At 43.0% G+C, this 21,774-nt stretch overlaps 1 protein-coding gene across 4 annotated transcripts in view; it reads right to left on the bottom strand.

Moving 5' to 3' along the window:
• LOC142487140 (cadherin-10-like) overlaps positions 1-21,774 on the bottom strand; it is a 636,808-nt gene that overhangs the window by 566,491 nt on the left and 48,543 nt on the right. The window contains exon 2 of one of the 4 annotated variants that reach the window (XM_075585910.1): positions 11,233-11,404. The exons of the other annotated variants lie outside the window; for them this stretch is intronic. The gene's annotated coding sequence lies outside the window, so the exon portion shown is untranslated. The remainder of the gene's footprint in view (positions 1-11,232; positions 11,405-21,774) is intronic. 4 annotated transcript variants of the gene reach the window in all.

The raw sequence follows: 21,774 nt of genomic DNA, 5'->3' as shown, positions 1-21,774 counted from the left end.
TGTATTGATAACTTGTAAATTAACTGTGGGATTTCCAAGTCATGGATTCCAAGAGACCTGATGTCTACCAAGCTTGATGCCTATGGGTCTATGCGGAGTCCTGACTTTACAGCCTCAGGGATGCCACGGTGTTAGAACAGGAGGGGTACAGCAGTTCTGCTTGCGTACCCGCATCCTGGGCTAACATAGGGCTATCCGGCCACCATTTGCCAGAGCCCAGACTCTGTGGAGCCTGGACAGCAGGTGGGCTCAGTTTGCAAAGAGGCAGGGGTACCAGGTTGGTGCATGCCCCTTGGCAGACTGACAAATGGTACCCACCCAGTTTACAATACCGGCAAATCAGTGACTGGCTGGCAGGAGAATTCCCACACTTTGATAAGCTGTAGAGGTTTGTGAATGGGACCCTGAAACCCATAAGAAACCTTGCAGCCAATTAGAAGCAGAGATTCCAAGCTCCAAACCAACAGCGGCAAATTCAAAGATGCTCTGTACTGAATAGATGTGAGCTGGCTTCAAAGATTTTGAAATTTATAACCGGGTGATCCAAGAGAGATCAAAATGGGTCCCTAAAGTACTTAGCACTCAATGCCGGAAAAGATAATAAATTGGACAACAGTGATCCGACAGGAAAAATTACCTGTATAGTTAACTGTGTAGGGAATTAGTGACCTTCCTAATACCAATATTTCCAGAAAAAATAATAAAGTTTTATTAGTATAAATACTCATTAAAAACACACACATATAATTCAAACTTTGTTAAAATACCCCGTTCAATAATTCAATAATTCTTCTAAGTCCCACTTCAGAAGAACGTGTTGTTTGCGTCTAGAATTGCATGCCGAAATCAGTTCCAGGACTTTATGAGTACCTACCGGTCATTGGAAAGGACTCCAACAGAGGTAATTTTTTTACATTTTGTTTAGAGGATAGATTTATTTGTTAGCCCCTTTCCCAGTAAGTGTGTTAACCCTGTAAATTGTGCTACACTGTGTGTATGTCTTTTCTTGAAATAAATTACAATTTATTTTACCTCCTTGCTTTGCTCAATCAATGTTACGCCAGTGCTGCCTGCAGACCAGACCCGTCTCCAGTGCCGAAGGGGGAAGTAGGGATAAACGCACCCGCAGAAAAGGGAGCGAGTCCAGAGTGTGGTGTTAAGCGTTGCCAGACCAGATATAAGTCATGTAGACAATACTTGCCGGTACCGGGTATAGGAGTAGAATAGTGATAGCCTGCCAAGGTCAGGGAGAGGAGTGATGAGGAAGGTTGAAGTCCAAGCCGTGATCGTGGGATGCCAGAGAATACGTAGTCCAAGGAGAGCCGAAATCGAGAGCCAAGGGGGTAGTCGTAAGAGCCATGTCAAAACTTGTAGTAACCAAGAGTTAACCAAACACATCCATACAGTGACTATGTCGAGTGATGAGTGAGGGCTCAGAGTTGCTAGATAAGGGTGGGCTGACCAATCAGGGATGGAGGCGGATCAGGAGGACTGCAGGGAGCCTCTCTGGATAGGTGTGGCTGATACAGCCCAGGTGAGCACTGGTAGCACTCTGATTACACCTGTGTGGTATACGGGGGCGGAGCCTCATAGCAGGAGTGGAAGTAGAAGACTGAATGCTGGGCGTGCGCTCTGTAAGCTGTGTGTGCATGCGAGCAGTGTTGGAGGAGGACACACATGTGCGTGTGGGACAGAGGACCTGCGCCTGCCACTGAGAAGGAGGAGGAGCGGTGGGGCTGCCGAGGTGAGGGGCCCTGCGGCGACAGAGAAGATGATGGCCCATGGAGGCAGGTAATTGGAGGTTGCGCTGCGCGCCCTGAGTCTCCCTGAGGCTAGTCTGTGTGTTGCGCGGACGGCGGTGAGAAATCTGATTCCTAACAATCAATAATCCCGGTATAAAAAGGTGATGATAAACCTTGTCTCCCATGACACAGTGCTCCGGTCAAAACTCTACCATGAAAGTGTTCTTGAGACTCACCACTTGGAGGTCCTGCTTCAGCACAGATCAGAAAAGGTAAAAGGAGACACAGGGAGGAAAAGGGTCACTGAAACAGTCAAGGGGTCCCTAATATAACAGGAGGGGCTGCCCAGTTCTTGCCCAGGTCCCCTAAATCTGGTATAAGGATATTAGAGGATACTCCAGCCAGATTTAAGGCTGAGAAGTTTTTTATTAGAATAAAGAAAAGTCTCAGTTTGCAGATTACAAGTGGTATGGCTGGGGGGGGGGGGGACAGACAGTTTAGTTCTCCCTCTATCCTCACCCCAAAAGACTTAAGGGATATCTAATAAAGTGTCCCAAACATGTTAGTATGTTTGCGTAACTCTGGTACAGGGGTTCAGTGGTGTTCCAGCCATGTATAAGACTTAGAGGTGAACTTGGGGAGGAGAAGAACCCCAATACGAGAGCACTCTATCACAGTGTGATCACAGAGTCAGCACACATAGGTGGACCTAGTGTAGTAGAGTAAGTAGATAAGAAATGGTATGGTGGATAAATTAAAAAACACTTTATTGAAGAGTCAATGTTTTTTTAATTTATACATTATACCATTTCTTATCAGTTCTTCTCCTCTCCAAGTTCTCCCATTGATATATCACCCCAGATTGTAACACCAATCATACAGATTATCCACATCAGTAGTCGCGTGGGTTCCCTTCCCCACCCCCCTCACTCTCCCCTGGTTCACATGTATAAGGCTTAGCAGGTTTTATTAAAATAAGAAGTTTATTTATTGAGTGTCAGAGATATGGCTAGTGAGGAAAAAACACAGTTACAGTTTTCACTCTATCTCCCACACAAATAGACATAGCACATTTTAATAAAGAAGAGTAGAGAATTATAGTTTATTAAGCAGCAATGTTTTGAGATGTGTTTGACTTTATACATGAAGCATAGGGCAGGGTCTTTCATCTCTTGGCAACCTGGGGCTTTGGTGCCATTGAGTCTAATCCTAGGTCCCTAAATCAAAGTGACACTAGGTGCCAGGGGTGTTGAAGCCATTTAAATAGGGTTGCTGAGTTTAGTGTTCAAGTCCTGGCCAGTTGTCGTCTTGCTAGACTTGAAGGCACTGAGCCTGCGGGGGCCTTTGAATAGTAAGTGGGCAAAATGGCAGTTTGTGCACATGTCCTCTTTTCTGAAACCATAGGTGCCAGCTTTCACAAACCTTGCAAAGTGTGAGTGGCTAGAGATGAAGTTCCCACGCTGTGGATTGGCTGTAATACTGCAGGGATAACTTTGAAAAAATTATAAAAAAAGTGAGCAGCCAGCCCAGAGAGCAGGTTTTTCCTCAGTGATTTAATGTTTTTTCCATGTTCAAGTTCTGAAAATCCTATGTCCCAGGAGTTCAAGTCACTCCAAGCCCATAGAAGCCTTGCGGAGACAGCAAGGAAACAGCTACAGGCCTTTAAGCAGAACAGTTCCTAAATCAGACTTTCAGAACCATTTGAGTGGATGTGCAGGAGCTGCTGGAGGCTCATGCCGATTTGAGCTCCATAAACTTTTGGGCTAAAACCAGGTCAACAAACAGACTATTTAAAGACTTTATTTCAACTAGGAAAGTCAGTTTGTCAACCCCAGACCCCCAGTAAGTTTTTTTTTTCTTCTGTCTATTGTAATCCAATGTGTGTTTTCCTGTTTCTACAGAATAAATCACACTTTATTTTACTTATTGGCTTTGCTCAGTGATATGATCCCTGTTTAAATGTGTAAGTACCTGGTCCCCCGTGACAGTGTTCCAGCATGAGTGGGGAGCATTTCGCTGGGAACATAGGCAGCCACATTGTAAAGCCATTAGTAGCAGGGTCGGGTGTTTCGACCATCACTTGTGTGTTGGCAGGGGCCAGTGTTGCTAGTAACATAGGTCCAGGGGATGGGAGGGAAGGAGGGCATGTGACACAAGCAGATCAAGCGGCAGGGAACAGGCATTGTCAGATAGTAGCTTTAAAGAGGGTTATTTATCTCTGGAGAGGCCGCTGGATTATCATTTACTCCATGCTACTAATGTCAACATTTGGGCATGTGAATTTGTGGATAAATTGCCGTGCCCTGATTTCCAAGCTATTAGGATTAATTGGAGAAGGTTGTTAAGACGGGATAGTAAGGAGGAGAAAACTGGAAAAAGCAGGTATTGTACACAAGGATTTGGGGAACTGTTTGGAGGCATTCGTTATCTTTGCAAGTGTGATAGGCTCCCCATAGTTGTTCATCACATTTTAAGTTCCTGTACACTATTTGGGAAGTTTACAAGGTATATGGTGGGGTCGCTTGGTGGAAGGACAGTGAGGGTTTTAAGGAGCGCATGTCAGTTATAAATCATGGGACATGGGACTTGAAGGACATGGACATATGGTTGTCAAAGATGATGCTGCAGCATCCATCCTCCTTTCAAGGACTGTCCTGCAGGGCAAGGCAATCAGGGCAGACGGCCATGCTAAGAAAGGGATTATGTTCGGTGTTTAAAGAAGGGGTATGTAAATGGGGAGTATCATGCCACTTCAAGCTCAAGTGCTTGTCTTGCAAAAGTGAAGGGAACAACACATCTCCTTTCAAAAGGAAAGGGAAGACTACTAGAGGGTGCAGTGAAGGTAAGCAGTCTGCTTGGTTGGTGATAACTCCGGTGAGGATGGACATGATGTTTTGTTGTCTTGACCATTAGATGGGCAAGTCATAGAACAGGAGAGTAGGTGAATGAGGGCCCTGAATATTTGGGTCCTGCATATGGGGGCAAGGATTTGGGTCAGAAGTAGTAGTTAGAGTAAATGAGCGCAATCCATTGGGATGTGGTCCAGTAGATGGTAACATTCCAGGTGTTGGTTTGGGCTGTTATAGTGGCTCGGCTATGCTTGAGGTGCTGGTCTGTATATGGAGGATGGCGTTCTTATCTTCTGAATAATGTTGGTTAGCTTATATGGGTTTGCTGTTGATGTCGGAGTGGAAAATGTGAGGGGTCAATTGGCTTTGTGTTGTCTGTTTGGCCCTGTTGGTGAATTTGGTGGAATATGAGGGGTCCAGCAGGATGTGCTTTTGGGCTATGGCCAGGTGTACTGCACCGACACACTTTATTCGAGCAAATACCCGGTATGTACCTGGCAGATACCTGGAATGCGCCACTCCTAACCTCTGACAAGCCCCGTTGCATTTGCCTTCCCAGCCTGGGTTCATGCCTGGCTGATGGGCGGCTGATCTGTTAAATGATAATGATTAGGATTTAATAGGCTGCAATGCTTCGCGTGTCTACCAGATGGCATAAATTCATGAATTGTAATGCAGTTTATATATATATACTGTGCAGTATTGCAGCCAGCGGGAATAAAATGCTTCAATCCCTGCTTGGAAAATAACTCAATGTACTCGGGCAGAAAACAGTCACAAACCTCAATACACCCGGGTATACCCGAATTCGTGGGACTAGCCAAGCTCGAATAAAGTGTGTCGCCAGTGTAGCATGCCTAAGGTTTTATGCATAAGAGGAACCCAATGTGGTACAAACAATGAATGCTCACTCAGTCTTGTAACAGAGGTGTGCATAAGCAGGTTCACTGGTTGTGACTACTTGCTGACAAGGTCGAGGAGGTTTATGTTTATGTCTTAATGCAAGGCTGTGACCATTTGTACTTAACCAATGTGCCTGTATTTTTTTAGTGGGTTATTGAACAAAACGGGCAAGATTCAAGGGTACAAGGATCATGAATACAAATAATTTCTCATTCCAATAGACTCTGATCGCTAAAAATATGTTCTTTGATTTTGTCATTTGTACCTTTGTGCCTAGTTTGTAGGAACAATAATAAATCATTGTCAAACAAATTATATACAGTAAACAGCTTTAAAATAAAATGTTAAACCAACTACAGGCTATTGTTCACAAATTGTATTTCATAGATAACTTTTTCAACACTACTTGTATTTTACCTTCTTTTTTTCAAGTCTCGTTTTATTTCTTTTATATCACAAGAATTGTACAACTTGTAGGTACATGAAAAGATAATAATGTTTGTTCATTTTTTGTGTCTGATAGATACTTTGGCATCTGGATCTGTTATAATGCTTACACTTCAATTTAAATAGTTCTTGGTGTGCAGAATTTCACTGAGAAAAAACTATGTGTAGAGATAATAGAAATCAATAGTAACACTTCTGTGTACTGAAGGCTCCTTTGTAGGGAATTGTAGTACAATGACGCCACATGCTATCTTTGTTTTTTGGTTGAATGTTTCAGGCGACTGAAAAAAAAACGTTCCAGTTGCCTCTGTTCAGATTTGATTTGCATTTATCAAAACTTGGAACTACGTGTATATCGTGATTTGTATAACTATTTATGTTTTTATTTTATAGGACGTTACTTTTATTTTATGAATCTTGGTCATATATGAAAAAAAGAAGAAAATTGCAATTTATATACGCATGGAATATGTTATGCTGAAGAACATACTGTACTGTACAAATGAAATAAGACAAACATAATTTGAAACAATGTTGGAGTTTCCTTTAAAGACTGTGAGCTATCCATTAAGCTGCTATCAAATTAATGTTATATGATGTAGACTGTCAATAATTTAATGTTTCATATTTAAGTTTGTCAACTAAAATAGATACTTGTCTGATTAAATTTGGAATACTCTTTTACATTAAGGTGAACATCTGCTCTGGTTTGTGGCTGTACAGTACATGACATGAAATTAACTAAGAGTAGAAAATAATTAAAACAAATGATAAATTAATTCATATCATAGATGCATCAAGCTACACCTCTGCAAAGTGCTCCATATAACCAGTTGTCAATATTTTTAACTAATGCAAATGTCTGTTAAGCAGCAAACAATTGAATCAATATCATATGAATCTTACTTTTTACACCATACTCAGGCATTCATTGTATCCCTCTAGGTTGAGATAGCCATGCGTTTAATTAACACTTTCAGTGGTGGAGTGATCTGCTCTATATTTTTCAGCAATGCATTATTTGGCTCTATGGTACAGAACTGAAGACCTTCATAAAATAATTAGCAATGGCAGGGATTGCCAGGACATGAGTTTCCAGGGGTTTTCTTTGCAGAGGAATTGTTGTCAGAATGTGCCTAGGTAGTTGGTGTCTGGAGTTGTCGGTTCCCCTAAAAATGTACCCGGGAATCATGCCTGATACATGTACAGTTAGGTCCGTAAATAATTGGACACTGACACAATTTTCATCATTTTGGCTGTGTATGCCACCACAATGGATTTGAAATGAAATAACCGAGATGCAATAGAAGTGCAGACTTTAAGCTTTAATTTAATGGGTTGAACAAAAATATTGTATGAAACGTTTAGGAATTGCAACCATTTTCATACACAGTCCCCTTATTTCAGGGGCTTAAATGTAATTGGACAAATTAACACAATCATAAATAAAATGTTAATTTTTAATACTTTGTCGAGAATCCTTTGCAGGCAATGACTGCTTGAAGTCTGGAACGCATGAACATCATCAAATGCTGGGTTTTCTCCTTTGTGGTGCTTTGCAAGGCCTTTAATGCAGCTGTCTTCAGTTGTTGTTTGTTTGTGTGTCTTTCTGCCTTAAGTTTTGTTTTCAGCAAGTGAAATGCATGCTCGATTGGGTTGAGGTCAGGTGATTGACTCGGCCATTGCAGAATATTTCACATCTTTGCCTTAAAAAACTCCAGGGTTGCTTTCGCAGTATGTTTTAAGTCATTGTCCATCTGTAAAGTGAAGCACCGTCCAATCAACTTCGCTGAATTTGGCTGAATCTGAGCAGACAATATATCCCTATACACTTCAGAATTCATCCGGCTACTTCTGTCTTGTGTCACATCAGCAATAAGCACTAGTGACCCAGTGCCATTGTAAGCCATGCATGCCCATGCCATCACACTGCCTCCCTGTGTTTTACAGATGATGTGGTATGCTTCGGATCATGAGCCGTTCTAAGTCTTCTCCATACTTTTTTATTCCCATCATTCTGGTACAGGTTGATCTTAGTTTCATCTGTCCAAAGAATGCTGCGCTGGATTTTTTAGATATTGTTTGGCAAAGTCTAATCTGGCCATTCTATTCTTGAGGCTTACTGCTGCGGCAAGCTTTATTCTTACATTTACCCATGGCTTTTTTTCAGCTGGTGTCGAACTTGACCACGCGCCAGCCGCATCTTCCCCGCATTCTTCCCCTCCTCTGGTCCATGACACGCTCCATGACGTGCGACCCCCTGGCTGCTCCGCCTCTGCTTCTTATGCACAACGCAGGGACAGTCACTGGGCCTTACCCCGCCTACCCCGCCTTCCCTCCATCCATCTTCGGGATGCCGGCGGAACCCTGGCATGCACCCTGGCACGTGTGACCGACGCACCAGTGACGCGCGGCACGCGTCAGAAAAAATAACAAATCAGCCGCGTCTGCCCGCACATTGCAGTGGCGTCCGCAGGAGAATAAAGGCGGCCACCACTGTATGAATGGTTTGCACCTTATGGTGATCCTCCCTCTGTATTTGTTCTTGTGAAGTCTTCTCTTTATGGTAGACTTGGATAATGATATGCCTACCTCCTGGAGAGTGTTCTTCACTTGGCTGGATGTTGTGAAGGGGTTTTTTCTTTACCATGGAAAGGATCCTACGATCATCCACCACTGTTGTCTTCCGTGGACGTCCAGGTCTTTTTGTGTTGCAGAGCTCACCAGTGCGTTCTTTTTCCCCCAGAATGTACCAAACTGTTGATTTGGCCACTCCTAATGTTCCTGCTATCTCTCTGATGGGTTTTCTTTTTTTTTGCCACCTAAGGATGCCCTGTTTCACCTGCATTGAGAGCTCCTTTGACCGCCTGTTGTGGGTTCACAGCAACAGCTTCCAAATGTGAATGTCACACCTGGAATCAACTCCAGAACTTTTACCTGCTTAATTGATGATTAAATAATGAAGGAGTAGCTCACACCTGTCCATGAAACAGCTTTTGAGTTAATTGTCCAATTACTTTTGGTCCCTTGAAAAAGAGGAGCTACATATTAAAGAAATGTAATTCCTAAACCCTTTCTCCAATTTGGATGTGAATACCCTCAAATTAAAGCAGATAGACTGCACTTTAACTCCATATTCATTATTTAACTGTAACTTGAATTTATTTTGGTACACAGCCGAAATAACAAAACTTGTATCAGTGTCCAATTATTTACGGACCTAACTGTATGTAGGCACATTGTACCGGCAATATCTCCCCTTGAAAACACTTGCGTGACTCACCACTAGGGTTCCCTGATTCAGCACAGCCAAAAAAAGTAAATGGGGCACAAGGATGAAAAGTGTCCCTGTAACTGAGGGGATCCCTAGGTTAATCAAGAGTGGTACCTCAGTTAGTGTCCAGGTAGCCCAGAACCTATATTGGGTTCGTGGGTGCTCCAACCGTAGATAAGGTTGTGAGAGGAATCTCAGACACCAGTCTAGGTCCAATAGATAGTGTGTGGGGAATAAAGGCTGATAGAACTAAAAGTACATCTTTCTATTCTATTCCCCATACCCAGGGACTTAGGGATTTATTAAAGTATATTTTATTAATACTGTTGTAATACTATAATGTACTGTTGTGTACTGTAAGGTGCTGGGACTTTCGGAACCGATGCCCAAACCGACTGTCAGGGCTAACCCATAGGTGTCAGTAAGTCTGCTGGACATCGGAGTTCAAAGTAGCTAGAAATGCCAAAGGTGTGAAAGCCATTTGGGTTACAAGGAAGGGCTCAAGTTCCCAAGTCCGGGGAACAGTAGCAGTCGTCCGGGCTGCCATTTGCTCTGCCCGACTTGGAGCCTGACCCAGCATGTGGCATTGAGATAGCCAGGGACAGAGGTGTAAAACTTGAGCATGTCCCTTGGCAATTTTATATTTCCCGACGACCAGGCTTTCAGACTGGCTTGGCTCTGATTTGCTACTGAGAATGTTCCCACACGATGATTGGCTGCTGAGTTTCATGAATGAAACTCAGAATATTATAAGAATCTTCTAAGCCAATAAGATTTGAGATTCCCAATAGTAGAGACGTTGGCGGGCTTTTCAAAGATGCTCTGGCGCGAATAGCAGAGCAACTGGCATCGATTTCAAGCCAGGAAAGCCTACCTGACAGATTCTAAGTCCAGTTTTATGCGACCAAGTTCTCAAAAACGAACCTAGTGATCGTGGCTGGGATTTGATGCCAAATTCTGTTCCAGAGGATCGGTAGTAGCTCGCGGTCAAGAAAATTCCAAGTTCTCAGAAGAGAAGGGAGCGGTGGCATGTTGAACTTCACAACGAGCCTGGAATAAGGAGATTCCGGGCTAAGGGCTCTATGCAGTAAGCGCCAAAAAGGCTTTTTTCAACATTTTCTCGCCAAAATAGCCTTTCCGATTCATTAAGCTCTGAAAAGTGGCCAAAATCGGCAATTTTTTTTCCCGAAAAAACTTTTCGGCTTGCGGGTGCCGATAAGCCACTTTTCGGCACTTTTTGAAATCAGCTGAATTCTAGTAGCCCCGATCAGCTTTTCGCTGGTGATCGGCACTCTAGAATTGCGATTTTTACGCCAATCCAGCCCGCCAACTAAAGTTGGCAAGTTGGTGGTGGAGAAGCATCGGCAAGGGCGACACTTAGAAAAAATCAGGCCTTTTTCCTGGCTGGGATTGATGCCGGGGGTCTCCGGAGCTGATACCCATTAATAACAGCACCAGAAGCCCCCCTGCATGCATCCGAGGCAGCAAAAGGGCATTTAAAGCCCACTTCATTACCTTAGCGGCTAACCGCTAAGGCAATGAAGGGGTTAACCAGCCGTGCCAGGTTTATTTTGGGTATCGGGGGTGGGTGAAGGGGGTATGGACTTAACCCCTTCATGACCTTAGCGGTTCATACCGCTACTGTCATGAATGGGTTAAGCCCACCCGCTACCCAGCCGCAAGCCCTATACAAACCACCGTTGGGGCTAATACCCACGTCGGCAAGATACATACAGCGCAACTCCAAACAATAATCCAGAACAATTGATAACATAAAACTGTAACTGGCCAATTACTGTATATAAAAAGAGAGGTATCAACCCTTTATAAAATAACTGATCCTGAAAACCTGCTGCCACTAAGGTCCACGGCTCCACAATTGCCGTTAGTGAATGTACAGAAAGAGTGACCTAGGCGCAAAGAAACCAGGGAGAGAGAGAAAAAAAGAGAAAGAAAACCACCATAGGGTAGTATGTCCAATATAATGAATCACAGTATTGGTGAGATATGCACTTACAGTTAACTTGATCAATATATGCCTTCTATCCACTCTGGGATCAGGAACTCAGCTTGAAGATTTCTTATACCTCTGCCAGGGACTCTCTGCACTTTTCAAGCAGCAGTCTTCACAGTACTTCATAGTGGTCACAGTGTGCCTGAATATACAGATTCCGTCGTACAGACGGATCCTATATGGTGATAAGGTAGGAAAGAGGAACAACATAGCATAAAACCTTTTATTAAAATAATGGTACAAAACCTAAATAAGTAATCAACTCACACTTTGTGAGTTGTAAAATCGCAGTTGAGAGCTTTATATATGAGTCTCTTACACTCAGTTTTGGATAAATGCCGGCTCCGAGTTAAGCAAACTCATGCAGTCACTTCCGCGTCACGTGACCTCTGGTCTCGTGAGATCTTCCCTCTGCTGCTTGGACTCGGCACTCCGGCTCCGTGATAGAGATCAGCTTGTCAGCTTGTCACTCTCTCTACTGCAATACGCCCTACGCGTTTCTCCAGTGCGGCTTCGTCAGAAGTACTCCCTGAGGAAGGTCGTTTCTGGACCATATTGCTTTGAGTGCTGGTTCTTTGTTTTCTCGCCTGGGAAAGCATTGGTTCACATACTATTGATTATGTAGCATGCACCTTGAATTGTGTTTTTTGCTTGGAGTGCCAGCTGTTCTCTCTCTCTCTCTCTCTCTCTCTCTCTCTCTCTCTCTCTCCCTCTCTCCCCTCTCTCTCTCTCTCTCTCTCTGTGTATATATATTACATTATATATATAACCCTTATCTTATATGTACAGTATATATGATCACCACCCAATCCACAAGTTCCACAATGCACATTCCAGCTATCCCATAATGGTTGTTTTTCTCAAATTTAGGTTTCGATTCCCAGGAAGTACATGATTTACCTGAGATAATCCCAGAACAAAATTTGCCCAACCACACATTCCAGCACGTACACAGAATGACCAAAAAAACTTATCAGACATACACACAAAACAGGGAAGACAAAATGGAAGACCAGTAATCTCAGACCCTTTCTCTTCTCTATTGCCCTCCTGTCCATACAATAATTATTTCACAATATATATGTGTATATATATATATATACATATATATTATATACATATATATATATATACACATATATATTGTGAAATAATTATTGTATGGACAGGAGGGCAATAGAGAAGAGGAAGGGTCTGAGATTACTGGTCTTCCATTTTGTCTTCCCTGTTTTGTGTGTATGTCTGATAAGTTTTTTTGGTCATTCTGTGTACGTGCTGGAATGTGTGGTTGGGCAAGTTTTGTTCTGGGATTATCTCAGGTAAATCATGTACTTCCTGGGAATCGAAACCTAAATTTGAGAAAAACAACCATTATGGGATAGCTGGAATGTGCATTGTGGAACTTGTGGATTGGGTGGTGATCATATATACTGTACATATAAGATAAGGGTAATATATAATGTATAAATACTGAGACTGGGATGAGCCCCACCTCAGATCACACTGAAACAACTTGTTGATGTGTCATCTCCTTGTGCACTCGTAAATAAGATTCATTGATACTCACGAACCTGCCTGCCATTCTTGGTTCTCCAGAAAAGGCTGCAGTCACTCTATATATATATATATATATATATATATATATATATATATATATATATATATATATATATATATATATATATATTTATATATATATATATATATATAAAGACAACACAAAAATTAAGTAGCGCTAAAGAGGATGTGAAATAACCCTAATAAATGATAAATTATAATAACATATTTAAAATATTAAAATAAATTAAAATTACCACAATTTAACCTAATAATATCTACAAACCATAATGTGATAGTGAAAAAAAAAGGAAAATCCAAATTGAATGTTCCACTCAAACAAAAAATCCAGAGAGAAATATAGTCCCAATAGAAGATCCAGGGAGCGTCTTTGCAGCTTTAAGGGGAGTGGTATAGTTTGTTGTTTGTTTTTTGTTCATATATATATTAGGTATTAGTGATGTACTAAGATTTTTGCCAGAATTTCCCTATATATACAGTAAACATTTTTCGGAAACGGCAGTATATTAAGAATCATGTGACCTTCTATCATTTGCTTCTGTGTTGTGTGTCATAAAACTAAATATAAAACTTCTTGCTCATATCTTTAGTCTGGTGCTGTCAAGTGCCCATAAATTTGGCATTTGCTGCTTTGCACAACAGAACTCTTGACTCAGCTGGCAGAGTTACGTCCACCCTTCCTTTAGATGAAGTGTTTCTCCTGGTTGGGAGAGCCATATTTGAGGGTGTGAGCAAAATCTCTACTTATTCCACACATGGGGCAAGCGTAGTTGTGTAGGACAGAGCACTCAACTTCTTTTTGGTGTACTGCTAATAATAAAAGCAGCCCTCATGCTACTAGTTGTGGTGGCCATTGCTGCCTGCTGCTCATACAGTGATTAAATATAATCATCATCATCATCATCATCATCATCATCATCATCATCATCATCATCATCATCATCATCATCATCATCATCATCATCATCATCGTCATCATCGTCGCTGTCATCATCATCATCATATTGAAAAAGCTTCCCTTTAAATGTTATTTATTTTGCTTCTTTAAGGCTTCTGGAGCTCAAGTAGAACTGTTAAATATTTGGAGATATCAGTTCTCAATATTTTCTCATGGGTCCCAATTATTAATAAGTTGAATGTCTCACCACAGAAGAGGAGAAAGAAGCCCTGACACATAGAGGTGAAGCAGCATGACTCTAGGACTGAACACTCCTTCATAATGCCGTGGAGGAGAGGGTGAATATTTGTGTAGTATGACGGTGAGGGGGTAACCAGACTCTAAATAAAGGTTAAGCCTGTTATTGGTTGGCCCTGATCTGAGTATAAGGGTTCAAGAGAGTTATCTCTTGAGCCCAGTACTAATGTATGCTTTATATGTGCCATGCGTAAATTAAGTATTTGATGTGTTTTTATCTTAACCGGGCATGTCAGCAAGCAGAGATTGCTAGAGCATGAATTTTAAGGTGGGGTTTGTGTGACCGTGGCCCCATTGACCCCACCTTGTAGCTCCCAGCACTCTGACTCCTCACAAAATTACCAACCCAGATGAGGAAGCTTCTTGTAGCCACAACCAGTGGGTACAGCTACCTCTATTCTGAATTGCCTATAATAGGCTCACCTTGTAACAACCCCTCTCTGACAGGGTTCCCCCCCAAAACAAATGCAGCAACATGTCTGCAGATGGGACATATACAAAATACAACTTCAATCAATATAACATTAATCTCATATAACCACCCCAATATCCTCCTCTTCCTCCACATTTTCAGCAGGCACCACTGACCTGCCTACCCCAGCTAACTTTACCCTTTAATCCCCACCCCAGGACAAAATTAACGTACTACATGTCACGGGAGACCAGGCAGTTTACACCTTTTTACCAGGATAATTCATTGATTAAAACAAGGTAATTAAATAAATAGTAATTTATTTGTCATAATTTCGCATACACACAATGAAACACAAATTACAGATGAAAAGCACACTTACTAGGGGTCTGGGGGTTAAAAACTAGACTGTTTTTGGTGCAGGGAACTCTAAAAGGAGTTTTACCATGACCGGGACTTAGCCCGGATTCTCCTAGTTCACAAATCAATGTGAAGTTCCACACGCCACCCTGAGAACATTGACTCTTTTGACTGGGAGCTACCACCGATTCTCTGGAAACGAAATCGACATAAAATCCCAGCCGCTACGCTACGTTCGATTATTAGAACTTGGACTTAGTCTTTGGCGGGCTGACTTTTCAGGCTTGAAATCGAAGACAGTTGCTCTTCTATTGGCACAAGAGCATCTTTGAAAAGCCCGCCCACACTTCTACCACTAGAAATCTTAAATCTGATTGGCTCAGACATTTACTGGGATGGTGAACGAAAACAAATGTCCTTGGAACGAAACAAAGTCTCTGGGCACCCCTGCACGCATGCAAGTGGGTGCGCAAAAGAACCTGTGTTGCAGTTCCTGGCTAGGGGTGCAACTTGCTAGCCCTATATCTTTGCCAAAAGGAAAAAGTTTGTTCAGTCCTTACAGGGTTCATTCGGGAACCCTTAGCTCTAAAGAATTCAAGAAGAGGGGGATGATCCATGGTTACAATATTATTAACACCTCTCACTCCAGAACCGCTGACGCTGGAACCTGGTCAAATCATTGTTAAATCAGATGAATCTGACTGGGACTGGGCTGCAGGCATTTTTATAGGGTTAGGGGTCCTATAACTAACATATGCACCCAATCCTCTCGTGGGAATAATTTTCCCCATATATACCTGACTTGCCAGTACTTCACAGAAAGGGCAGGAGCTAACTCCCGGTTTGCACGGAGCATGTGTCAACTTCACACCTGAGCTCCTTAGCATTCCGGGTTCATCCCCTTGCTTGGCAACATTGAGTCTGGGGTTTGGCCACCAAGTGTGAAGTACCCATACTTAATACCGGTATCTGGTACTCACAATATCCCGGCCATCCTAACACCTAGGATTGCTGAGGCTTTTCAACTCCGGACTTCTCATAGACATTGAGGCGCCCACTTTGCACGGAATTGAGAAATCCCTCAGTTCATTCACCCTTAGCATATTTGCATGCTAAAGGATTTTTCCCGGGCTCACAGAAAAAGTTTTCCTGTCTTCACATTTAAAACCATCAGAAGAATACAGTTTATTAATAAAGTATGTTCTGCTTGTGCCACTACTATAAACTTTATATGGTTGGTATGGTTTCTTTATTCCTAGCTGCACTCCAAAAATTAGAGTGCTAGCTCACTCCTATAGCGAGTTAGCTTCTTTAATTGAACGGGCTATGATGTGGTGTCACGGGGACTGACCTTTAGATCAATTTTATATTTTTGGGGAACTTGATTGAGCACACAAGTTGAGCAAAATAAATTGTCATTTATTTCCTTACTAGACAGACACACGACAACCTCAGAATATACTTAATAAAAACACTTACTGAAGAGAGAAATGGGATATTATGTCCAGAGAAGTGCAAAGCACCAGAATATTGTCCTTTAAAGTGCAGTTCTTTTGCAAGGGCACAAATTGCCAGCCCAATCCTTCTGTGAATAGTGCACAGTTCTTTCTGGTCCGTTGGGATCTGATAGAAACCCGCAGCAATAACGGAGTCCTGGCGCAGAGTTATATCCTTGATTCCGATGTGATAATACTCTTTGCGTTCCAGGGGCGTTGCTGCTCTTATCCGCTGTTAGAAGCGTGATGTAAGTCCGCTCACATTGTAGAATGAAAAACGAAAGACATTGGGGATAGCTCGGGGAGCATAAATATAGGGTTTGAGAGCCTATCTCCAACATACCCACCCAATCCCCCTCATGGGAATTTTCCCATTCACCAATCCCCAACTTGCCCACAGTTTGCAGAGTGGGCACTCTAGGGATTTCTGACTAACATAGCGCCTGTGCGACATTGCTACCAGGCCTGCTTAGCATATGTGTACTCCCCCTTCTACCTGGTGTCTCCAAGGCTGGGAGGGAAACTCAGGGTGTGAGCTAGCCCAGATGGCTAACAGGATTTCCTATTTAGCAACCATTCTGGTTAATTCACACATTTTGACTCTGGGGCTTTCATATGCAACACTTCACTAGACTCACAGGCACTGCCTCAGAGTGGGTTCTCTGAAGTCTGCATAGGAAAGTGACCCAGCTCATAGGTGTTAAAACATTTGGTCCCTGTGTGCATTTCAATGACAGTAGAAAAAAGCCTCATCCTGCCTGTCCATTTAAAACTGCAGCAAAAATACACTTTATTAAAAATACATGTTTCCCATGTCCTACAATTATATTTATGTGGGTGCTTAGATTGTTACACCGGGGCTGCATACCAAATTTCAGGTTGCTGGCCCTTTTCCTTCCCGAGTTATGGCTTCTTCTTGAACTGGCAATGCTGGGCTATTGGCTTCTCCCGTCAATTGACTTGCGGTTACGGGGTTCTCACGTCAATGGACCGAGTTCCCACGCCAATTGCGAGTTGCCTTTCAAAACGTGCCATTAACTGGGACGGAGATACATTGTATCCGAGTACCACTTGAGACGGAAAACCACAGCCCTTTGATTCAATTGACTCTGCGGTTACGGCTTCCAGTCTCAGTAATGGATACCTATACTTGGCAATGGAACAAAGAGACCACACCACGCTTATCCACTTAACTTGTGGTTTAGCGTTCGCAGCGTCGCTTGTGTCCAAAGCCAGTAACGTCAGTGTACTATGTTATACACTATTGCAGGTACATACACGCCTGCAAAATGGGGACAATAAGGGACAGAGGGAACAATAATACATGTACAGTGCACATAAAATTAACCCCTTCATCCCCAATATGAAATAGAGGTAACAAGCCAAGCATACTGCCTTTATTAATGCGCTGATTACCCACAATTTCGTTACATGTGGTTTGCGGTTTAACCCACTGCTCACGTCAATTGACTTTCCCCTTTTCAAATTAAGAAGCTAACAAGGTAACAGATACATTTTGACAGAAACCACTTCAGCTAGACCGCAAACAACTTAATCAATTAACCTTGTGGTTGCGAGGTCTAGGACTTAGAAAGCGATACCTATGTTTGAAAGCAGCCACCCATACGCAGTCAAGCGTCTTCAATCAGCGCTTGGTTTAGCGCTCACAGCTCCTTCTTGTGTCGCAAAACCAATTGGCACAGTTTATATACATTCCTATTACTGCAGCTAGGGAATGAGAAGCAAAATGGGGAGGAAAAGATGGTGTAGGGGACAACATATCAGTGTGGTGCCCATACATTTAACCCCTTCAGTCCCAGTGCGATTTAGGGTTAATTAGCCGTGTATAATGTCTTTATTAATAGCCTTATTAACCCCTCTTTCACTACAAGTAGAATTTAATCCTCCAAGTCATATCCCTCATGCACTGTGAACCTGAGTAAGACTGTAAATCTTATAGCCACACTGGCTATTAAATATTTTATAAAACATAAATAAATATTTCCCATTTTTTCTTCTAAGTCCTGATAGCCATTATTGATGCCACATTCTGTAGAAAATACTCCTTAAGCATATTAATATGTTAGGTCCTATTTCTACCTGTCACTACATCTAGCTGTACAACATTGTTGCACTAATTCATCCTCCTGAGTACCGTATACGGTCCAGACCAGGCAGCCATAAATTTGTTCTGATGCGTGGTCTTCAGAAATAGTACTTTCTGCCCAGGGATGAATTCTCTACAGGGGAATTCTGATCATACCAAGTCTTCTGCTCGGTCTGAGCCTCACTAAGGTTAGCTTGTGCCATTCCCATGAGCCTTTCTAACCAGTCCCTGAGATCTACAACATACTGAAGCACAGAAGCAGCAGTATTGGTAGTCTCCCCTAACCATTCCTCACGGAATAAGTCAATATGTCCCCAGATCCTGTGACCATATAGAAGCTCGAAGGGAGAGAAGCCAGTAGATTCTTGCGGTACCTCTCGGTATGCAAACAGCAATTGCTGCATGTGAATCTCCCAGTCTTCTCCTTCAGTCTCTATAAATGCCTGAAGCATCTGCTTCAAGGTACCATTGAACCTCTCACATAAACCGTTTGTCTGGGAGTGGTAAGCGGCCATGCACTGGTGCTTCCCCCACATGAATCCCAGAGACACTGTAACAATTCTGCCATGAATTGTAACCCTTGGTCAGTTAGAATCTCGCTAGGAAATCCTACTCTAGAGAAAATAACTAACAATGCTTTAGCTACTAAACTAGGCTCATTGTGGCCAGCGCTACAGCCACAGGGTACATGTTGGCAAAATATACCACTGTGAGAATGTAAAGCTTGCCAGTCCAGCTATGGATCATCAGAGGTCCCACAATATCCATGGCTGCTATCTGGAAGGTTTCCCTATTACCGGTAGTGGGTTCAGGGGCGCCTTCATATGATCACCTGCCTTACCTACTTGCTGGCAGGCATCACAGGACCAGCAAAACTGTACCACTGCCCTTGATGCCTCCAGCCAGTAGAAATGCTGCAAAACCCGGGCTCTCGTGCGAGTGACCCCCTGATGTCCCTCTAGTGGGCAACCTGCAATAACTGTTGCCCATACTCTCTGGGTACCGCTAACTGTCTTCTAACAGTCCACACTCTATCCGGAGCAGAAGAATCATGCTCTCTATACAAGAGCCCTCATTTCCATAAGAATCGAACCGACCAAGGGCATCATGCAGTAAGCAGCGAAAAAATGCATTAGCCAGTTTAGCAATTAGCCATGTTTTTGGCGTGTTAAACTCTCTGTATGTTGTAAGGGGCGAATCCCTGGCGAATGAATTAGCCACCACCATTTGATAAAATGGCTAGTAACCAGTGGCGAGACGGCTGCCTGGCGAGAAGCTGACGAGAAGCCGTCCCCTGCCGAGATGTGTTTGCAGCAGAGAGAGATCCGCTGCTCTCTCGGCGCAAACATCGGCACATTAAAAATTATTGTTAAAACCATTTTTATTCATAGTGTACATGTGCAGGGGTTCTCCTGAGCTGAACCGCATTGGTTTCAGGTCCGGGGACCCCTGCTTCCAGAGATACAGGCCCCTTTATGAATTGCCAGTATCCCTCTGCATTTAAAGGTCCTGATCACGTGACCGCGGAATGTAAACAAAGCAGAGGGATACCGGCACCCCCGAAAGGGGCCTGTATCTCAGGAAGCAGGGGTCCCCGGATCTAAAAGCAAAGCGGTTCAGCTCCGGAGACCCTCTGCACATCTACACTATGAATAAAACACACATATCAATAAATACTCGTTCCTTAACTTTACGGCTATCTGCTATGGTAGCGAAGCAGCATGAATATTTTTTTAATAATACTGTACAGTAGCAGGGGGTCCCCTGAGCTGAACCGCGTAGCTTTGTGGACCAGGGACCCCCTGGTTCCCGAGTTACAGGCCCCGGTATGTGTGATCGGGTCGGCAGTGTCGCCCCCATGTTTATAGCGTCCCATACGCTACGTGCCTGCAATAAACATATAACTCGGGAAGCAGGGCACAATATTATTAAAATACATAAATGCTGCTTCATTACCATAGCGGATAGCCGCTAAGGCAATGAAGAGGTTAACGCATAATAGTATGTTTATTGGGGACAATTGCAATTGGGGACAATTATAGCAATTATAGCAATACACAACATACAATACAGTAATGGACAAAATTACTATTATCTACAAATGGATAATAGTGCAGTTGTCAATTTAAAATACATACAGAACAATAAATACATTAAATACATATAGCACTCACCCATGTCCGGCTGCCACGATGAAGGCCATCCTCATCTTCATCCTGCTAATGCCCCATCCGCTTCTGCAAAACAGACACAAGAATGAAAACATCCAATTTAATGTCCCCTAACCCCTTAATCACCATAGCGGTTATTAACCGCTACAGTCATTAAGGGGTTAACCCACCCTCACCCACATACCCTACCCCACTACCTCCCCACCCCGTGAGGCCTAACCACCCTCACCCACTACCCACAAGTGAGGCCTACCCACATACCCTTGGGGCCAATACCCCCTCCCCCCACCCCAACACATACAGTACAATAATGTGCCAAATAACTATTATCCACATAGTTATAATACATTATTTGGCCATTATTAAACACATTAAATACCATAGTAAAATAAAGAAAATTCTACTAACCTCATCAATAAGAAGGCCCCGGGAAAGTGGCGAGAATTGCCTTTCCGCTGCTTACTGCATGATGCCCCAAGTCTCAGAGGCAGACTTGGATGGCCGAAGTCTCATGCCTTTTAAGCTGGGATCGAATCACACTGAGTCCCTGAACTGTGCCTCTAGCTCAGCCACTCTCCCTCAGTCACTAAGTCAGGTGATGGGGGAACAGATAAATGGGTAGGAAGGTCAATACAATGTTGTGACTCTGTCTGGCTTGCCATCCTTGTCTCCTCAGACCCCTTTAGCTGTTGGTCCTAAATGCAGGAGATGGCGAGATCCTCTGTTGGCAGAGGTACCAAAGGCTCTCCTGCCAGGGCAAGTGCTTTGCTCTTTCTCCTTGTAATCTCTGTAACCATAACAGATTCTTCAGCAAAAGAACAAATAAGATGCCCTAGGTCATTACGGATGAGCACCTCAGTATCCAACCCAGGTAAAACAACCACCTCTCCTCACTTGTCATCCCTTTGCACCATTTACCTTTCTGGGATGTGCTGAAGCAGGGAACCCTAGCGGTGAGTCGTGCAAGCCTTTTCAAGGGGAGATATTGCCAGGACAATGTGCCTACATGTATCAGAGGTAACCAAATGGGCTTAACATTTATTTGAGAGTCTGGTTACCCACTCACCGTCACAATAACTACTCATCTTAATTAAGCATGCCTTCTTAAATGACCCATAGATTAAACCATGGCAGTATGTTAGCTACTGTAATGTATTCTGAGAAAGGTAACTTTAATGCTGAAGGGAAAAAAATATACCATATAATACTGTCAAGTAGAATGATGT

The sequence above is a fragment of the Ascaphus truei genome, chromosome 2 (genome assembly GCF_040206685.1).
Source record: "Ascaphus truei isolate aAscTru1 chromosome 2, aAscTru1.hap1, whole genome shotgun sequence".
Taxonomy (NCBI): domain Eukaryota; kingdom Metazoa; phylum Chordata; class Amphibia; order Anura; family Ascaphidae; genus Ascaphus; species Ascaphus truei.
The sequence above is the reverse complement of the archived record's forward strand: the minus strand, read 5'-3'. Positions and strand labels throughout refer to the sequence as shown.